The sequence below is a fragment of the Labeo rohita genome, unplaced genomic scaffold, assembly GCF_022985175.1.
Source record: "Labeo rohita strain BAU-BD-2019 unplaced genomic scaffold, IGBB_LRoh.1.0 scaffold_1017, whole genome shotgun sequence".
Taxonomy (NCBI): Eukaryota; Metazoa; Chordata; class Actinopteri; order Cypriniformes; family Cyprinidae; genus Labeo; species Labeo rohita.
In genome coordinates this window covers 1-5,552 of record NW_026127139.1, presented here as the reverse complement: position 1 = coordinate 5,552, position 5,552 = coordinate 1, and the positions used below count along the sequence as shown (strand labels likewise).

Genomic DNA, 5,552 nt, shown 5'->3' with positions numbered 1-5,552 from the left:
GAGCAATTAAGAGTAACAATATTTCAGGGAAAAGAAGTATTTTTAGAATGTTTTCTCCACTCCAATTTAAATCTCCACACATGATTTTCAGCATACAATTAAACACTATGTATTATATGTATTTCATTAACTATAAAGCTCTCTGACATGCTTTATTTGTATTTAACATACCTGTGCACTTTTTTAAAAATTGTAGACGCAGCAGCGTGTGAACAGGACTTTTAATTTGATCTGGTGTGGTGACGTCATAGAGCTGCGCCGCGCTCCTGCATTTGTTTCAGCTGAAGAAAGGTTTGTGGGTTTTAATCATTTAAAGGGTTTAAATTAATACAACATGGTCAGTTTCCTTTATATTTTTTCACAAGCTTTGCAAAGTTAATTTATTATTGAATGTAACATTGTAATAGTTTATCTGACAATAATTCACGTTATTGTTTGAGTAATGCGCATCCACACGAGTGACAGAAAAGATGCGTCTCATTTCGCTCCGTATATAGTAAATCAGATCATAGTAAACACGGATTCATTCAGTGATGGAGAAACGGATCTATTGACTCCAAGTCAACTGAATCAATTGCTTCACAAATGATTCACTGTTTTGAATCGTTCGAATCAGCGCACACTGAGAGACCTGCTGCTCAAAACACTGTAAATGCAACGAGAACAAACAAACCAGCGTAATGAACTTTTACAAACAATAGCAATTTTCTATTTCTAAATGTATCTATTAAACGCAATATAACCATTAAATATCTAATATTAACACTAAGTGGTAATTGTCTTAACTTTCGTTCTTTTATTTTCTGTTAATATTATTTATTGTTAAAGTTTCTATGCTCATCTGAACACAAAATGAAGGTTTAGAAGAAGCTTTCCTATGTTGAAATGGAATGAAAGTAGATGTCAACCAAAACATTCGAGGTCCAGTAATCAAATTAAGAGAGCATAATATTAATACATACTATATTATGACTTTATGCTGCATCTTTGTGAGAAAGAAATCCATTTATGTGGATGGACATTATGCTCAATAAAAGTGACTGTGGGACCCTGAAAATGTTGGCTGCCATGTCTTTCCATTACATTCCACCTCAGAAAAATTCTATAATCTACATTTTGTGTTCAGATTAACAGACTGACCAATCTGAGATAGGATAAAGGGTTGGATATATTATGATAGAATTTTTATTCTGTTGTACAGTACTTTTCACTTGTTGTCTTGTAAAGGAGAAATAAAAATTACCTTTTTGATTTTCTCATACAAATCTATATCTGCAATATCATCTAAGGTAGGATTCGCAGATTCCAAGTCATTCATCAGACGGGTGAACAGCATTGGGGACAGAAAATCAGGGGAGGGTCCTCCATGAACTAGGTTGACAGCAATGGCAAAGCCAGCAATGTAGCATCTATCCTCCCTTAAAGCTTTGAAACAATTACACATAAAAGTAAGAACCAGGGCTCAACACTAAGGATTTTTTCTACTGGCCCAGTCAGGCCAGTGGTTCAAATTTTTACTTGCCCAGTCAATTTTCACTGGCCCTGCCACAAAATAAATGAATAAAAAAATAAAAAAATTATATATATATATATATATATATATATATAATAGTGTTGTTATCATTGTTACTGACTCTGTTATCTTTTATTGTAATAAGCTTATATGACACCAAAATTTTACATACCAATTAAACTGTACAATTCTTGATTCCAATTTCGATACCACAGCAAAACCTACTAGCCTAACAAATATAAAGTTCAAACATTATTTGTTTGTTCGAAAATTCTTTCATTATTTTTTATATTTTATTATAAAAGTCCTGCGGCCGCAGATGTGCTGCAGTCATTTAAAGCAAGAGTCTCTACACTTGCTACTAATTTCTGACAGCTGTAACCCTCCAAAATTTTAGTTGGAATCTTCTCTCGTACTACAGTGGTTTCTGTTAGCTAATTTCATTTTAATCACTGTGATTCCCACAAAGAAGTTTAATAACAATAAAGTTTTTTTATTGAAATACCTTGGTTATTTTGTGATACGTTAGTATACAATTTCGAGCAATTAAGAGTAACAATATTTCAGGGAAAAGAAGTATTTTTAGAATGTTTTCTCCACTCCAATTTAAATCTCCACACATGATTTTCAGCATACAATTAAACACTATGTATTATATGTATTTCATTAACTATAAAGCTCTCTGACATGCTTTATTTGTATTTAACATACCTGTGCACTTTTTTAAAAATTGTAGACGCAGCAGCGTGTGAACAGGACTTTTAATTTGATCTGGTGTGGTGACGTCATAGAGCTGCGCCGCGCTCCTGCATTTGTTTCAGCTGAAGAAAGGTTTGTGGGTTTTAATCATTTAAAGGGTTTAAATTAATACAACATGGTCAGTTTCCTTTATATTTTTTCACAAGCTTTGCAAAGTTAATTTATTATTGAATGTAACATTGTAATAGTTTATCTGACAATAATTCACGTTATTGTTTGAGTAATGCGCATCCACACGAGTGACAGAAAAGATGCGTCTCATTTCGCTCCGTATATAGTAAATCAGATCATAGTAAACACGGATTCATTCAGTGATGGAGAAACGGATCTATTGACTCCAAGTCAACTGAATCAATTGCTTCACAAATGATTCACTGTTTTGAATCGTTCGAATCAGCGCACACTGAGAGACCTGCTGCTCAAAACACTGTAAATGCAACGAGAACAAACAAACCAGCGTAATGAACTTTTACAAACAATAGCAATTTTCTATTTCTAAATGTATCTATTAAACGCAATATAACCATTAAATATCTAATATTAACACTAAGTGGTAATTGTCTTAACTTTCGTTCTTTTATTTTCTGTTAATATTATTTATTGTTAAAGTTTCTATGCTCATCTGAACACAAAATGAAGGTTTAGAAGAAGCTTTCCTATGTTGAAATGGAATGAAAGTAGATGTCAACCAAAACATTCGAGGTCCAGTAATCAAATTAAGAGAGCATAATATTAATACATACTATATTATGACTTTATGCTGCATCTTTGTGAGAAAGAAATCCATTTATGTGGATGGACATTATGCTCAATAAAAGTGACTGTGGGACCCTGAAAATGTTGGCTGCCATGTCTTTCCATTACATTCCACCTCAGAAAAATTCTATAATCTACATTTTGTGTTCAGATTAACAGACTGACCAATCTGAGATAGGATAAAGGGTTGGATATATTATGATAGAATTTTTATTCTGTTGTACAGTACTTTTCACTTGTTGTCTTGTAAAGGAGAAATAAAAATTACCTTTTTGATTTTCTCATACAAATCTATATCTGCAATATCATCTAAGGTAGGATTCGCAGATTCCAAGTCATTCATCAGACGGGTGAACAGCATTGGGGACAGAAAATCAGGGGAGGGTCCTCCATGAACTAGGTTGACAGCAATGGCAAAGCCAGCAATGTAGCATCTATCCTCCCTTAAAGCTTTGAAACAATTACACATAAAAGTAAGAACCAGGGCTCAACACTAAGGATTTTTTTCTACTGGCCCAGTCAGGCCAGTGGTTCAAATTTTTACTTGCCCAGTCAATTTTCACTGGCCCTGCCACAAAATAAATGAATAAAAAAATAAAAAAATTATATATATATATATATATATATATATATAATAGTGTTGTTATCATTGTTACTGACTCTGTTATCTTTTATTGTAATAAGCTTATATGACACCAAAATTTTACATACCAATTAAACTGTACAATTCTTGATTCCAATTTCGATACCACAGCAAAACCTACTAGCCTAACAAATATAAAGTTCAAACATTATTTGTTTGTTCGAAAATTCTTTCATTATTTTTTATATTTTATTATAAAAGTCCTGCGGCCGCAGATGTGCTGCAGTCATTTAAAGCAAGAGTCTCTACACTTGCTACTAATTTCTGACAGCTGTAACCCTCCAAAATTTTAGTTGGAATCTTCTCTCGTACTACAGTGGTTTCTGTTAGCTAATTTCATTTTAATCACTGTGATTCCCACAAAAAAGTTTAATAACAATAAAGTTTTTTTATTGAAATACCTTGGTTATTTTGTGATACGTTAGTATACAATTTCGAGCAATTAAGAGTAACTATATTTTAGGGAAAAGAAGTATTTTTAGAATGTTTTCTCCACTCCAATTTAAATCTCCACACATGATTTTCAGCATACAATTAAACACTATGTATTATATGTATTTCATTAACTATAAAGCTCTCTGACATGCTTTATTTGTATTTAACATACCTGTGCACTTTTTTAAAAATTGTAGACGCAGCAGCGTGTGAACAGGACTTTTAATTTGATCTGGTGTGGTGACGTCATAGAGCTGCGCCGCGCTCCTGCATTTGTTTCAGCTGAAGAAAGGTTTGTGGGTTTTAATCATTTAAAGGGTTTAAATTAATACAACATGGTCAGTTTCCTTTATATTTTTTCACAAGCTTTGCAAAGTTAATTTATTATTGAATGTAACATTGTAATAGTTTATCTGACAATAATTCACGTTATTGTTTGAGTAATGCGCATCCACACGAGTGACAGAAAAGATGCGTCTCATTTCGCTCCGTATATAGTAAATCAGATTATAGTAAACACGGATTCATTCAGTGATGGAGAAACGGATCTATTGACTCCAAGTCAACTGAATCAATTGCTTCACAAATGATTCACTGTTTTGAATCGTTCGAATCAGCGCACACTGAGAGACCTGCTGCTCAAAACACTGTAAATGCAACGAGAACAAACAAACCAGCGTAATGAACTTTTACAAACAATAGCAATTTTCTATTTCTAAATGTATCTATTAAACGCAATATAACCATTAAATATCTAATATTAACACTAAGTGGTAATTGTCTTAACTTTCGTTCTTTTATTTTCTGTTAATATTATTTATTGTTAAAGTTTCAGTGTTTTGACCAATCATTTAAGGCAGTAAAATCTCACTCTGACTCCCTTGCCAGTGCACTTACTGCTGAACTAGCGAGCTAACTGAGACACTAAGCAATTGCATTTATTTTCCTTTCTGTTAATGAATTAATTATTTAATGATTTCTCATCTTAAACAGGACAAAGTGTTCAAACATACAGAAAAACTCCTGGTGAAGCAACTGAGATCCACGTAAAACATTAATATAAAGATGGCATTTATTAAAGAGGAGAGTGAAGACATGAAGATTGAAGAAACATTCAGAGTCAAACATGAAGATACTGAGGAACAAACAACAATGGCGTTTATTAAAGAGGAGAGTGAAGACATGAAGACTGAAGAAACATTCAGAGTCAAACATGAAGATACTGAGGAACAAACAACAATGGCGTTTATTAAAGAGGAGAGTGAAGACATGGGGATTGAAACATTCAGAGTCAAACATGAAGATACTGAGGAGCAAACAAGGATGTTGTTTATTAAAGAGGAGAGTAAAGTCATTAAGACTGAAGAAACATTCAGAGTCAAACATGAAGATACTGAGGAACAAACAGGTTGGTTTTCATTCTTAAAGTTGGACTATTTTATACTG

General features: G+C 32.9%; 1 long non-coding RNA gene across 2 annotated transcripts; it reads left to right on the top strand.

The window, feature by feature from the left end:
• Positions 1 to 200: 200 nt before the first annotated feature.
• LOC127157232 (uncharacterized) lies at positions 201 to 5,510 on the top strand. Of its 2 annotated transcripts, XR_007825868.1 has the most exons (4): positions 201 to 291; positions 2,250 to 2,344; positions 4,304 to 4,398; positions 5,100 to 5,510. It is a non-coding gene; the product is annotated as an uncharacterized LOC127157232 (long non-coding RNA). The 2 variants fall into 2 exon arrangements; XR_007825869.1 differs by lacking the exon at positions 2,250 to 2,344.
• The last annotated feature ends 42 nt before the right edge of the window (positions 5,511 to 5,552 follow it).